The sequence below is a fragment of the Myotis daubentonii genome, chromosome 9 (genome assembly GCF_963259705.1).
Source record: "Myotis daubentonii chromosome 9, mMyoDau2.1, whole genome shotgun sequence".
Lineage (NCBI taxonomy): Eukaryota > Metazoa > Chordata > Mammalia > Chiroptera > Vespertilionidae > Myotis > Myotis daubentonii.
In genome coordinates, this window is record NC_081848.1 from 16205094 (window position 1) to 16220986 (window position 15893).

The 15893-nt window shown below is 43.1% G+C and overlaps 1 long non-coding RNA gene across 1 annotated transcript in view; it reads left to right on the forward strand.

Annotated features, from left to right (window-relative positions):
* Positions 1 to 15893, forward strand: part of LOC132240607 (uncharacterized) — a 419797-nt gene that overhangs the window by 375499 nt on the left and 28405 nt on the right. The gene's annotated exons all lie outside the window — the stretch shown is intronic.

Below are 15893 nucleotides of genomic sequence, written 5' to 3' on the forward strand. Positions count from 1 at the left end.
ACATTTTCAAGGATAGCCCACATATTAGGACACAAGCTAAGTTTTTACAAATTTAAGAAGACTGAAATCATATCAAGCATCTTCTTAGACCACAATGGCATGAAATTAGAAATCAGCTACAATTAAAACACTCAAAAACAATAAAATACATGGAGGCCAAATTGCATGCTATTAAACAATGTATAGGTTACCAAAGAGATCAAAGAAGAAATGAAAAATGTCCTGGAAACAAATGACAATGAACACATAACAATCCAAAATCTATGGGACACAGTGAAAGCAGTCCTGAGAGGGAAGTTCATAGCACAACAGGCCTACCTCAAAAAACAAGAAAAACTGGTAATAAGTTATCTAACCCTACAACTGAAAGAATTAGAACAAGAAAAGTCCAGAACAGTAGAAAGAAGGAAATAATAAAAATCAGAGCAAAAATAAATGACACAGAGACCAAAAAACAAGAGAACAATAAAACTAAGAGCTGGTTCTTTGAAAGGATAAATGAGATTGATGAACCTCTAGCTAGGCTCACCAGGAAACAAAGAGAGAGGACCCAAATAAACAAAATCAGAAACAAAATAGGTGAAGTAACAATTGACCTCACAGAAATACAAAGGATTGCAAAAAAAAAAAAAAATACTATGAATGACTTTATTCCAACAAATGGGAAAACCTGGACAAAATGGACTTATTCCTAGAAAAATAAAATCTTCCAAAACTCAATCAGTAAGAATCAGAAAGCATGAATAGGCTGATAACTACTGATGAAATTAAAGCAGTAGTAAAAAAACTCCCAGCAAACAAAACCCTTGTCCAGGTGGATTCACAGGGGAGTTTTAACAAACATTCAAAGACAAACTAATGAAAGGGCCAGTCGTCTCGGGGCCTGACCACGCTGCTGGCGGCCTTGGGCACCGACTCCCCAGCCCACGGCGGGAGCCCGGCGCAGGCTGCCACCCGCCCGCCGCCCCCGGACCGGACCCACGCGGCAGCAGCAGCGGCGGCGGGGCGGGGCGCGTGCCCTCGCCCGAGGAGATGGAGGAGGAGGCGATCGCTGACGCCCCCGGGAACTAGACGGAGGACGTGGACTTCCTGCCTGGGCTGGAACTGGTCGATCTACTGGACCCCCAGCAACCGGACTGGCCCCTGGAGCCCGGGCTCAGCTCGCCCTGGGGGGGGCTAGGACTGCACCCTCCATCTTGCCCTGGGTCCTCCATTTTTGGGGCGGCCGCCATGTGCTCAGGAGAGTGCCTTCTTCCCGGAAGCCCAGGCCCCTGCTGGCCACGCCCAGGATTTCTTTAAACTAACCAATGACAATCAAGGGACGTGCGCGCCATAGAGATGACCCGACTCGCGCCTGGCCAATCAGTGGGGCCCACAGTCCCCTCTCCTGCCCTCACTCCACCCCCCTTTAAAACCCCCTGTCCCATCAGGCCTCTCTCTCTCTTGGCCACTGGAGCTTACCGTTGCATCGGTGAGTGTGGCAGGGGAGCCAAACCCGGGTTTGAAATAGATGACTCTTTGCTTTTGCATCGGACTGACTGGCTCCCTGGGGGTCTTGGGAACTTTGAAATCTGGGCACAACATTTTGGGGGCTCTCCCGGGATTCCCAGGACCACTGAGGGACCCCCAGTCCGAAGAGTCTGACTGACCGCAGTAGGTGTGTGTCCTTGTGTGTTCTGTTCTGTTTGAGCTCGTTTCTGGATTGCCTGAGGGGTCTAGGCGGACGCGCCGTGAACGACCACAGGCGGGGGAGAGTTGGAAGACGTTCCGCTCCCCAGGAGGGATGGATATGCCCCTCACCCCAGGAGGGATGGATATGCCCCTCAGAGGGATGGATATGCCCCTCGCGGAAAGCAGGTCGCTCCTGCTAGCTAGTTTGGTATAAGGCCATTGTCTAGCTTTCGGGTTTGGCTTCCATGGAATTGGAAGCCTGTATTTTCGGGCCCTGTTTAGTGTTCTGTGTTTGTACTGGATGGATGTTATGGGATGGACTCAGACTGCACCTTTGGGTATTGTGATTGATCATTTCAAGGAGACTGGGGGAGGCTTTAGAGCTCCCTCAGGGGTTGGGAAGTTGTTAGGAATTGAATGGATTGTTTGAATGTCTGAGTGTGGAGGGAGGGGGACTGCCCTCCCCCCTCCTTTGTGTGGTAGTCCACGGCCGCCTGAGTGAGGGTCTGTGGAAACAGGTCACCCCATCCCCAAGTAAATGCGTCTGGGATTTCTGTGCACTTGTAGGGAGAAAAGCCGGCTTAAAACTAATGTGCGCACCGTCCGATTTTGGATAGGGTTTTAAGCTAGCGTCTCCTTTCAAAAGTGCAGGATAAATCCCAAGACTAATCCATAATAAAGAACAGTTTTTCCAAAGGAAAAAAAAAAAAAAAAAAAACTGGTCCTTTGTTAATTAAGAAAGCTTTTCTTAATGGAGGGAGGAGATAGTCGCCTCCTGCCTGCAGCAAAATCTTAAAGAATGTGGTCAATTTACATCTGAAAAGACCAGGGAGGCCAAAAACCTGTCTTGCAAGGCTCGAATGTGGTTCTCCAGAGCCACTTGAAAGTAAAAAGTAATTTGCCTCATGAAAAATCTAGAAGACAGAATTAAATCTGTTGGTTAAGTATTGAGAAATGAAATCTAGAAAACACTGCCTTCCTTAAACTAAGGACAATTAAAGGTTATGTCAAAGTCCTTCAGGTAGAAACTGTGGTTTCATACTGATCTTAAAGGGCTCCAGTTACCTTGCCAACTCAGTATTTGGGAGACCCAGGATATGCCTAAGTTTAACCTAGGTTCTAGATAATGTGTTTACTTAAATATGTATCTTTGTTGTTTAAAATTGTTTAACTAGTGCTAATCACCTAAAAATTAAGGCTAAAAGTTCTAGCTACCTGGAAAGCATGGCCTTGGTGTGATAGGAGGAAAAAAGATATGTTAAATGGATGGTAGACCAGTGAGCTGGGACTGGTCACTAATGGTGGATTGTGAGAAGGGCTGGTTGTGGCCTAACTTCTCCTTCCTTGGTACCCCTGAAGCGTCAGAGGGTACTTCTGGCCTTGGTTTTCCAATGTGTTTAATCTGTCAATTTTGTTGTTTCGCCAAAATCCTCTTGAGTGACATTGAATGATTCTTTCCTTCCTCTTTAACTTTTGGGGGACTGTGTGAATGGATTAATAGCTTCTAGATGGTATTCACCATCTCTGAGACTTCCAGAGAGAAGTCAAAACTCAGACTGGCTACACAACTGAAACTGATTTGTTGGTATTTTGTGATATAAATGTGGACCGTTTCTATCTGGATGAGACATAGGTCAAAAGTCCTGTCCTAGGATGTGAGAAAGGGAGGCCTCCACATCTGTTCCTGTCTGCTCAAGATCCCAAGACTGTAAAGGTAGACGGTGTCGCGACCTGGATCCATCACACTCACGTCCGGTCAGCGGATCCATCCATGACCCAGAAAGACTTCATCACCAAATGGAGCATCGATCGAGATCAACACAACCCGCTCAAGCTCAAGCTACGGCGTGCTCGACCTACCTGATGCCGGTAACATGGCTCGCGATCACTCCTGTCACCAGGAGCCCCCACAATACTGTGTAATACACTTAGATAATGCCTGCATCTTCATGGACAAGGCTCCAAAGAGACAAGGACAATTTATGGGGTCACATGTTTTTCATTGTATTGATATGTTATATTAACCTTTGATTCTTTTGCAGGTTTTGAATGTATGTTGGCTATCCTGGAAGGGAGCTGTGTGGGGTGACCCCCAAAAGTAAAGGGTGCCTAGCTGCCAAGAGGGCAGGTGTCCAACTGGGCAGGGAACGGTGCCCATCAGGTTTTGGTCTCTGTTGAGAGACAGCTAACAGTTGGCAGCCTGTAATACTGTCTTGCAGGCCTGAGTCACCATGCCCATGTCAGGGGTAGTAAAACTGGAAAAAGCCTGTTTAGAATAGAAGGTCTGAGGAATAGTTATGCATAGAAAGAAGGTTTTATACCAACAGTTACTGTTTTGTTTTAAATCCATGAAAAGGAATTAGCAAGGAAAGTCAGAAAATCTTAGAGTAGATCAGTATGTTTTTCTCCTTATGTAATTCCTCCGAAATCTGGCAATGCTAAATAAGTACGTTTCTTTGCATAGATCCAATGAGACTGGTTCCTAATAATGGTTTTATTAACGGAAAACTTTGACTGGAGTATCATGTTTTAAAGAGCCCTGTCTGAGCTCTAAAGACTTGAAGCCACTAAGAATGCCACGAAGAAAGCCTGGTATCCTGCTTGGGAGCCCTGAAGATGGCTGGCGCTGGAGCGTCAGGCCCATGCCCTACCATCACTGGCGGTTGGTAAGAGTAGAAGGGGAGCAGTAAAGATGCCTCTGCATCCCTGCGGAACCCCCACACACTCTGGGCCGCAACGAGTAGGAGGGCTACTGAGATGGGCCTTAAAGCCTGGAGCGTGGGCTCAGGTGGAGTTGCTACAGGTGAGGGATTCACCTAACTCAGCAGATACTGCAGGCAGGCCTGATGGCATCTGGGTGGCTTGGCTTCCTGGCCCTACGGGGCACATTAAGGTTCAACCATGAAATTCCAGCAAAGATAGTCAGTTACCATTCTTGTTGTGTTTATGCAAACATCAGGACAGTAGATAAATTAATCTTGATTTGGCTTTTTGATAGGCATGGAGGAATTTTAAGAAGAAAAATCCTATTTCAATAGAAGTTGTTGAATCTAAAATGGTTTCTTTCCCTTCCACCGGACCATTTGTTAAGCTTATAGGGATAGTTCAGTTGATAGTTCTGTATGCCCAGTACGGGCCTCTAGCAACGGTGGAATAGAAATGCAGTCCGTCTCATGATTGAGCCGGAAGTTCCAAGACAAAGGGGGGATTGAAAGGGCCAGTCGTCTCGGGGCCTGACCACGCTGCTGGCGGCCTTGGGCACCGACTCCCCAGCCCACGGCGGGAGCCCGGCGCAGGCTGCCACCCGCCCGCCGCCCCCGGACCGGACCCACGCGGCAGCAGCAGCGGCGGCGGGGCGGGGCGCGTGCCCTCGCCCGAGGAGATGGAGGAGGAGGCGATCGCTGACGCCCCCGGGAACTAGACGGAGGACGTGGACTTCCTGCCTGGGCTGGAACTGGTCGATCTACTGGACCCCCAGCAACCGGACTGGCCCCTGGAGCCCGGGCTCAGCTCGCCCTGGGGGGGGCTAGGACTGCACCCTCCATCTTGCCCTGGGTCCTCCATTTTTGGGGCGGCCGCCATGTGCTCAGGAGAGTGCCTTCTTCCCGGAAGCCCAGGCCCCTGCTGGCCACGCCCAGGATTTCTTTAAACTAACCAATGACAATCAAGGGACGTGCGCGCCATAGAGATGACCCGACTCGCGCCTGGCCAATCAGTGGGGCCCACAGTCCCCTCTCCTGCCCTCACTCCACCCCCCTTTAAAACCCCCTGTCCCATCAGGCCTCTCTCTCTCTTGGCCACTGGAGCTTACCGTTGCATCGGTGAGTGTGGCAGGGGAGCCAAACCCGGGTTTGAAATAGATGACTCTTTGCTTTTGCATCGGACTGACTGGCTCCCTGGGGGTCTTGGGAACTTTGAAATCTGGGCACAACACTAACACCTATACTCCTCAAATTATTTCAAAAAAATCTAAGAGGAAGAAACACTTCCAAGCTCTTTTTTATGAAGCTAGCATTACCCTAATTCTAAAACCAGATAAAGACATTACAAAGAAAGAGAATTATAGGCCAGTATTCCTGAATTAAAATAGATGCTAAAACCCTCAACAAAAATTTTAGCAAATCGGATCCAGAAATACATCAAAAAAAGATCATACATCATGACCAAGTGGGATTTATTCCAGGGATACAAGGCTGGTACAATATTTACAGATGAATAAATGTGATACAGCACATAAACAGATTGTAAGACAAAAATCACATGATCATATCAATTGATGCAGAAAAAGCATTTGACAAAATTCAACATCCTTTTTTCATAAAAACTCTTAGCAAAGTGGGAATCTACATCAACATTATAAAGTCCATGTATGACAAACATACAGCCACCATCATATTCAATGGGCAAAAATTAAAACCATTTCCCCTAAGGACAGGAACAAGACAGGGATGCCCTCTTTCACCACTCTTATTCAATATAGTTCTGGAAGTCCTGGTCATAGCGATCAGACAAGAAGAAGAAATAAAAGGCATCCAAATTGGAAAGGAGGAAGTAAAACTCATTATTCGCAGATGACATGTACTGTACATAGAAAACCCAAGAGACTCCATCAAAAGAATACTAGTTTTAATAAATGAATTCAGAAACGTAGCAGGATACAAAATTAACACCCAAGAATCCATAGCATTTTTATACACCAATAGTGAACTCTCTGAAAGAGAAACTAACAACCAATCCCATTTACCATTGCAACAAAAAATTAAGATACTTAGCAATAAACTTAGCCAAGGAGGCAAAAGTCCTGTACTCTGAAAATTACAGAATGTTGAAAAAAGAGGTAGAGGAAGATATAAACAAGTGGAAGAATATACCATGTTCATGGTTTGGTAGAATCAACAACATTAAAATGTCCATATTACCCAAAGCAATCTACAGATTCGATGAAATCCCTGTTAAATACCAATGGCATATTTCATAGACTAGAAAAAACACTCCAAAAATTTATATGGAACCAAAAAAGATCCCAAATAGCCACATCAATTCTGAGAAAGAAGAACAAAGTCGGAGGAATCATAATACCAGATATCAAGTTATACTACAAAGCCACTGTGCTCAAAACAGCCTGGTTCTGGCACAAAAACAGGCACATAGGTCAATGGAATAGAACAGAGAACCTAGAAATCGACCATAGCCATTATGCTCAATTAATATTTGACAAAGGAGGCAAGAGCATACATTGGAGCAGAGACAGTCTCTTCAATAAATGGTGTTGGGAAAATTGGACAGGTACATGCAAAAAAAAAAAAAAAATAAGACTAGACCACCAACTTACCTGATACACAAGAATAAATTCAAAATGGATAAAATACTTAAATGTAAGATGGGAAACCATAAAGTCCTAGAAGAAACTATAGGCACCAAAATATCAGACATCTCTTGTAGCATTATGTTTACTGATACAGCTCCTAGGACAATGGAAACGAAAGAGAAAATAAACAAATGGGACTACATGAAAATAAAAAGCTTCTGCACAGTGAAAGAAACCATCACCAAAATAACAAGAGAGCCCACTACATGGGAGAACATATTGTCAATGACACATCTGATGAAGGGTTAATCTCCAAACTGTATAGGGAATTCATACAACTTAATAAAAGGAAGACAACAATCCAATTGAAAAGTGGGGAAAGGACCTAAATAGAGACTTCTTCAAAGGGGACATACAGAAAGCCAAGAGACATATGAAAAAATGCTCAAAGTCACTAATCATCCGAGAGATAGCCCCTCACATCTGTCAGAATGGCTATCATCAACAAATCAACAAACAACAAGTGTCGGAGAGATTGTGCACAAAAGGGAACCCTAGTACACTGCTGGTGGAAATACAGACTTGTATAGCCACTGTAGAAAATAGTATGGAGTTTCTTCAAAAAATTAAAAATGGAACTTCCATTTGACCTACTGATCCCACTTCTAGGAATATATCCTAAGAAACCTGAAATACTCATCAGAAAGGATATATGCACCCCTATGTTCACAGCAGCACAATTTACAATAGCTAAGATTTGGAAACAGCCTAAGTGCCCATCAGCAGATGAGTGGATAAAAAAACTATGGTACATTTACACAATGGAATATTATGTGGCAATAAAAAATAAATAAATTCATTTTTGGTAGAATGTAATATAAAATATATAGCATATCTGTTGTGTTTGTATGTAATAAAAACTACTATACTGAAGGCGATCTAATATGATTTCTTTTGATAACACCCCAAACCTCACTTTACATAAATACTAGATGCCTGGTGCATGAAATTTGTGCATGGGTAGGGTCCCTAGGCCTGGCTGGTGATCAGGGCCGATCTGTGGGATGACCGGCGGGGTGATCAGGGCCCCTGCTGGCACCTGCTTTGGTTGGCCTGGCGCTGTTCACTTGCCAGCCCTGCCCCCACCTCCACCTGTGGGCTGTGGGCTGGGGGCAGCTCCTGCATTGAGCATCTGCCCCCTGGTGGTCAGTGCACATCACAGCGACCCATTGTTCTACCAGTAGTTTCACTGTTGGTGGATTGCATATTAGGGTTTTATATAGATAGATAAACTGTGCCTCAGTTTATTCATCAGTAAAATGATGATGTTGTTGCTACCTACTTATAGGGGTTTTATAAAGATAAAAAAAAAAAAAGTAAAGCACCTAGAACAGTGCTTGGCACAAAGTTAGCACTCAATAAATATTAGCTATTATATTTACTCTTTTGTTAGTAAGAAATTTTATGTGACTGTAGAATATTTGGACATGGTACCCATGGTATGCACAATATATGCCGGGGAAAGTCTTGAAACCTTAATTAAAACATTTCTAAGTGGCCGAAACCGGTTTGGCTCAGTGGATAGAGCGTCGGCCTGTGGACTGAAAGGTCCCGGGTTCGATTCCGGTCAAGGGCATGTACCTGGGTTGCGGGCACATCCCCAGTGGGAGATGTGCAGGAGGCGGCTGATCGATGTTTCTCTCTCATCGATGTTTCTAACTCTCTATCTCTCTCCCTTCCTCTCTGTAAAAAATCAATAAAATATATTTTAAAAAAAACAAAAAACATTTCTAAGTGGCTCACCATTAAAGGATAAATAGTAGAAATTTGAAAATATTTGAAATGAACAATAAAGAAAATATTGCAATTCAGACTCTTTACACAATCAAACATACTAATTAGAGGGAATTTAAATTTAAAGAAATTAAGATACTTCTCTTAAAAATTAAAAATTAATGAGCTAAATATTTAGATCAAGAAGTTAGAAAAACAACAGGTAATCTAAAGAAGTTAGAAGTAAGAAAAATCAGAAAGAGAAGTAAATAGTCACAAACAAGATGAACCTAAAGAGCCCTACACCAAGACACATCATAATTAAAGTGGCAAACGTTAAAGATAAAGAGAGAATCTTAAGAGCAGTAAGAGAAAAACAGATAATTACCTACAAGGGAGTGTCCATATGACTGTCAGATGATTTCTCAACAGAAACTTTGCAGGCCAGAAGGGAGTGGCAAGAAATATCCAAAGTGATGAAAAACAAGGACTTACAACCAACATTATCTACCCAGCAAAGCTTATCATTTAGAATTGAAGGTCAGATAAAGAACTTCTCAGACAAGAAAAAGCTAAAGGAGTTCATTACTACCAAACCAATATTACATGAAACATTAAACGGTCTTCTTTAAGATGAAGAAAAATAAAATATAAAAAATATGAACAATAAAATGGCAATAAATATGTATCAATAATTGAATATAAAAATCAAAATAAATGAACAAACAGAACAGGAACAGACTTACAGATACAGAGAATATTTTGACAGTTGCCAGATGGGAGGGATGTTGGGGGAATGGGTGAAAAGGAGAAGGAATTTAGAAGTACAAATTAGTCATAGTCCATGGACACAGACAATAGAACGGTGAAGGCCTGGGATGGGGTGGGAAACGGTGGGGGGAGTGAGGGGGAGCAGAAGGGGGAGAAAGGGGGATATTCTCAATAATAAAATAAAATTACCAAACCAACAAACAAAAAAAAGATAAGTAAATAAAATTAGAAAGCAAAGATACAGCACAGAAGATCAATGCCCAAAGTTATTATTTGTAAAGACTAATAAAATAAACTTTTGGCAAGATTACTCAAAGGCAAAAAAGAGAAGAGTGAGAAAATAGTACAAGAAATATAAAAACAATGTAGCTATAGATATATCAGAGATTTTTCTAAAAACATAAATACTAGAAAAAATTTTATGCCAATAGATTTTGAAATTTTAGGCAAAATATACCACTTTCTAGAAAATTATAACTTTCTAAATCAGCTTGCCAACTGAATAAATATAAAACATGAATAAAACCATAAGTATGGCAGATAAATAAGGAAAACAATCAAGCATTTAGCCTGCCTTTCCCATACAGACTCTACTTCAGGATATTGGAAGAGAAGATGAGGGTAAGCCTGTCTTTATAGAAGTATTCAATGAAGAAGGAAGGACAATTAGAATACCAGCATTTTTTGCACCCTCAAGTGAACTATTCATTAGGTGTTGCTAATATCACAAAAAGAGAAACCAATTATTAACATTTGAGGGACACGTTACAAAGTTAACAAGTACCTGAATACCTGAAAAGTAATCTTAAAGAAATGGGACCTCAAGCCCAGCAAGCCACTTGATCGAGTTCTTATTTGCATATGCTATTTAATTGTAAGCTGTAATAGAGGGATTTATAGTGTGTATGGTTCACAAAAGTTGCATGTGTCAGAGAATGGTTCCTGCCAAGGACTGAACTGAGTCCTGGAGGCTGGCTATGCCTTAGCCAGGTGCAGGCAGCAGAATACAAAACCTGAAGAGGAGAAAGGCATGAGGCAGGAAGGATGCCTGGTGGGCAGAGGAAAGAGCTGGAGGGATGTTGTGTCTAGCTGAGCAGTATGTTTTATTCTATTAATAAATGGTGATGGCCCTGGCTGATATGACTAAGTTGGTTGGATCTTTATCTAGTCCACCAGAAGGTCATGGGTTAGATTCCTGGTCAGGGCATGTACCCAGGTTTGGGGTTGTATCCCTGGTTGGGATGAGTATGGGAGGCAACCAATCGATGTATCTCTCTCACATCCATGTATCTCTCTCTCTCTCTTCCTCTCTCTCTTTCTCTCAGCCCCTTCCTTCCCCCCTAAAATCAATAATAAAAAATATTTTTTAAAAATGGTGATGGAATGTCATTCCAGTAGTGACGGAGTATCACATAAAGGTGATAGAATGCCATTCAAGGACTTTCATCAAGAAAGTAGCATGATCAAATAAATCAATATTTTAACAGGATCAAACTATTGACAGTATGGAGGATGCTTTAGAACAAGATAAAACTGCAAGCAGGAAGATCAATTAAGACAAAGATAGTCATGTATGCAAATATCAGTTATATCTTTAAATATATGAAAGTCACCAATATCATCAGTCATATCAACAAATCACCTGGGAGTGGAGTCAGTAATTGCTTGGTGTGAAATATAATTAGATCTACTTTTATATTTCTTTTTAAAAAATTAGATAATGATAATTTGTGACTTTATTCTAAAATTATAGACATACCTCATTTTATTACACTTTATTGTGCTTCACAAGTGTTGTTTTTATAAAACTGAAGGCAAGACCTCCTACCAACAAAAAGATTATGCCTCATTTTATTGTGATATTTGCTTTATTAACTAAATCTGAAATATCTCTAAGGTATGCCTGTATAAGGATCATGTAAAACTTAAGCATTTACTATGGAATGTAGAGTTAAAAACTATATGATATATAAATATACATGAATAGTATATTTTATAATAAAATTTAATGAATGATATATGTAAATATATAGTAGAATACAGATGCTCCTCAACTTATGATAGGGTTACATCTTGATAAACCCATTATAAATTGAAAATAACATAAATTAGAAATGTACATAATCCACTGAACATCATAGCTTAGTTTAGTTGGTTCCTATTGAATGCATATCACTTTCACAACAACATTAAGGAAAAACTGGAAGTCATACAATTTTAAGTTGGGGATTGTCTATGTAATAAAAATAATGTGACCATTTCTTGTGCTTATGCCTTGGACTTGGGACCAGGAATACCTAGATTTAAATTTTAGACCTGTAACTTACTAGCAGTATGATTCTAAGAATGTCACAACTACTGTGCACCTCACTTTCCTTATCTCTCTATATAAAAAGCCAGCAACCATAATGGCCATAATGACCATAATGACCATAATGACTGATTGCTATGACGCCCACTGTGGCTGATCAGGGGGTGGGGCTGGCCGGCCAACCTCACGGCCCTTCCCCACTGCCAGCCTGCCCCTGATTGGACTCTCCCACCCTGATCAAGAGTGGGGAGGCAGGCCAAACGCCTCCTCCCACACCCCCCCCCCCCCCCCCCCCCCCGCCTTCCCCCCGCAGCCCTGCCCTCGATCAGCCCACCCCACTACAATAGGCTTGCAGCCCCTCCCCCGGCCACCCCACCCCTGATCACACCCCACACCCCAATAGGGGGCGGGGCCAGCCGGCCACCTCCCCAACCCCTCCCCCGCACCAGCCCCAGCCCAGATAGGCCCCCCCCCACTCCGATCAGGGGCAGGGCTGGCTGGACCCTCCCCCAGGCTGCTGGCCCCCGATTGGCAACCCCCCCCATTCAGTGGCGAGGCTGGCTGGCCCATGGTCCACAGCTCCTCCCCATGGCCGGCCCTGCCCCCAATAAGTCCCCCAACCCGAATCAGGGACAGGGCCCGCAGGCCAATCGCCAGCGGCCCCTTCCCCCAGCTGGCCTGGCCTTGATTGGGCCCCGATCAGGATGGTCCTGCTGGCCAACCTCCCACCATCTCCTCCTCCTGAAAGGCCCAGCCCTGATGTACCCTGACTGGGGCCAGGCCGTGGGACCCCACCTGTGCACGAATTCATGCATTAGGCCTCTAGTTTAACCCCTAGAGTGCCGGGGAGTGCTCCTCCTGTCTTTCACCAAAAGTTCCGGGAGCACTAGCAAAGCTTCGAAATGGCGTCCAGTTCTAAGTCTGCTTTTATTAGTGATGATGATATTGCTAAATATGCCAATGTAGTAAAGGTTTCCTTAAGTTTTTGAATATGTAACTTCATTTACTTGCGATTCATAATTTTTTTCCTAAACTGCTGTAAAATCAGCAAAAATGCCTTGGCAAGTTTAGCATAGTTCCTAAGATCTTGGTTGGCACTCAAAGGGTTAAAAATAAGAGGTCAGGGATTGTTTTGTTCACTGCTATGTCTCCAGTACTAGCACAGTGATTTTACACACCGCTGATGTCAAATATTTATTGATTAAAGCTATTTATTGCTTATCAGCATATCTACTTTACAGAGTTGTGGTGATGAAATGGGATAAAAATTGTGAAAGTTCCTAAGCGAGCTCTTAACAAAGATATTATTACAAGGCTGCTCCAGTCTAGATGAGCTGCACAAAGCATATGTGATGGAGCACAGAGCAGGTCTCCATAAACATTGTGAAGCTCAGAGTAGGTGCTCAGTAAACATTGAATCTCAGTTGTTATTACACTGGACAGTTCGCAAAAACACTTTCATGAACATTATCTTATTTGAAACAACAGATACTATATGTTTAACAAGAATAAACCAAGGTCTTAGGCATTCAGCAGAGGAAGGGGTGATCTGTTGGGATGAATAGGCATGACTTCATGGGAAAGATAGACTTGGAGATGCGTTTCAAAATATGGATGGATTTTGACAAGAGTGAAAGATGGAGGGGAGTTTCATAAAATACGGAAATATATAAGCAAAAGCTTGTCCTCAGTAATTCCATATTGCCTTTTTATTTGTGTTCATGAACCATGTTAATAAATCTCCTCTGAAATACTGTCTCATGAATATTGATATCTACAATCTTTAGAATCACCCATTACCTGCCTTAGAAAATCTGTGGAAAATTTTTTCCATCTTTAATGTTTATGCACATGTTTCATGAATTCTAATGATTGGTAGTTACATGACAACATTATTCACAAATACTTACTGAACCCTTGCTCTGTACCTGGTAGTAAGGGGGCTAAGATGAAGGGTGTATGCAAACAACTGCTCTACAAAGCAGAACGCTACGTGCCATAACCAAGTTGCAGCTGAATAGGAGGGCTAAGAGGAGAGGGAACATCTGCATTTTCCGCGCCCCCCCCCCCCCCCCCCCAGTATTCTTCCTGTTATTAATTCATCTGACTTGGGAGATTTAGTCCTATAAAAAAGTAACTGTTCTTTTACAATTTCCTCTTTCACATGACTTGTCTGGGTTTGTGTCCTTTCCAACTTGAACTCTTTCTCTGTCCTAAGCTCTAAGGGTCCTGATGAGACCCGACTCTCACCCAGGGGAACAATGGTCAGAGGCAGCTCTCCTGAGCTTACCCCGATTCCCTGATCCTATCTCCAGGCGCCCTTCCTTTGCCTCACTATCTCAAGCTTTAATAAATTTACACTCATAAAAACAAAAAACAAAAAAGCAGCCCTAGCTGGTTTGGCTCAGTGGATGGAGCGTTGGCCTGCGGACTGAAGGGTCCCAGGTTCAATTCCGATCAAGGGCACATGCTCAGGTTGCGGGCTCGATCGCTGGTGGGGGTCATGCAGCAGGCAGCCGATCAATGATTCTCTCTCATCATTGATGTTTCTGTCCATCTCTCCCTCTCCCTTCCTCTCTGAAATCAATAAAAATATATTTATTTTAAGAAAAGACTAGCCTGAGGAGGAAGGCCCAGGAAGTTATCAGTCATTGTTAGTGACGCACTAGGCGGTTGTGCCTTGTGCTTGTTAGTTTGTCTAACCCTCAGAATGGCCCTGAAGGATGGAACATCTTATCCGTGAATGTGCTGTGGAAACTCTGATCCTCTAACAGAATGATTTATCCAAGGTCTCAGAGCTCAGCAGAGCTCAAAAGTGGTAGACCTTGGATGTGAACATTGCTAATGTTTGACCTCAAAGTTCATGCTCTTTCCACTACAACGTATTAACCATGATTAAGTGGATTTTAAAGTTCATTTTTCTGGTTTTTGTAAGAGACTTTTAAAAAATCTCAGTTCATGGAAGTTTCTTTTTAAGTCTCCTGGGTTTCAAGTACTCAAGAAGCATTTGCCAATCAGGCCTAGGGTTATTATCTGCCTTCTCTATATCCCCCAGTTTATTCATTGTGATCATAACTTTATAGGCATAATTACTCCTGTGGGTACCATGCCTATAGGCATTTTGAAATTTCTGAAGTTTCCTATTCTAGTTTGACAAAGCCCAGAATTTCCTTTTACCCAAACTTGAACTCCAAGATGACAGAATCTACCACGTTGTTTTATTCATTTTTTAAAAATATATTTTTATTGATTTCAGAGAGAAAGGGAGAGGGAGAGATAGAAGAATCAATGATGAGAGAGAATCATTGATCAGCTGCCTCCTGCACACCCCCTCCTGGGGATCAACCCGGCAACCAGGGCATGTGCCTTTAATCAGAATCCAACGGGGACCCCCCAGTCCGCAGGCCAACACTCTAATGCTGAGCCAAACCGGCTAGGGCATCACGTTGTTGTTGTTGTTCAGTGGGGAGTGGGGGAGTGGGTGGCGGGAGAATGAGGAAGTGCAGCACAGAAGAAAGTGGGTTAACTAACGAGGGGTTGTTTTACTGTATCTTTCCGTCAGACGTTCAGCTATCTTTGTGTTTTGTGTGTGTGTGTGTGTTTTTTAAGTTCCAGTTTTTTTTTTTTTAAAGTATATTTTGTTGATTTTTTTTACAGAGAGGAAGGGAGAGGGATAGAGAGTTAGAAACATTGATCAGCTGCCTCCTGCACACCCCCTACTGGGGATGTGCCCGCAACCAAGGTACATGCCCTTGACCGGAATCGAACCTGGGACCCTTCAGTCCGCAGGCCGATGCTCTATCCACTGAGCCAAACCGGTTAGAGCCATCTTTGTGTTTTTGCGTGGCAACGCCAGACTCTTAGCCAAGGAGCAACGCGGTGGTGGGTGAGTGGGAGGAATATGCGTAATCCAGGGACACAGACCATGGCATGGTGACGGCCTGGGGCCGGGGCCGGGGCCGGGGCGGGCTGGAAGGGGTCATTGGAGGAAAAGGAGACATCTGTGTTACTTCCAACAAAGAAGATTAAAAAAAAAAAAAAAAAAAAAAAGACAAAACT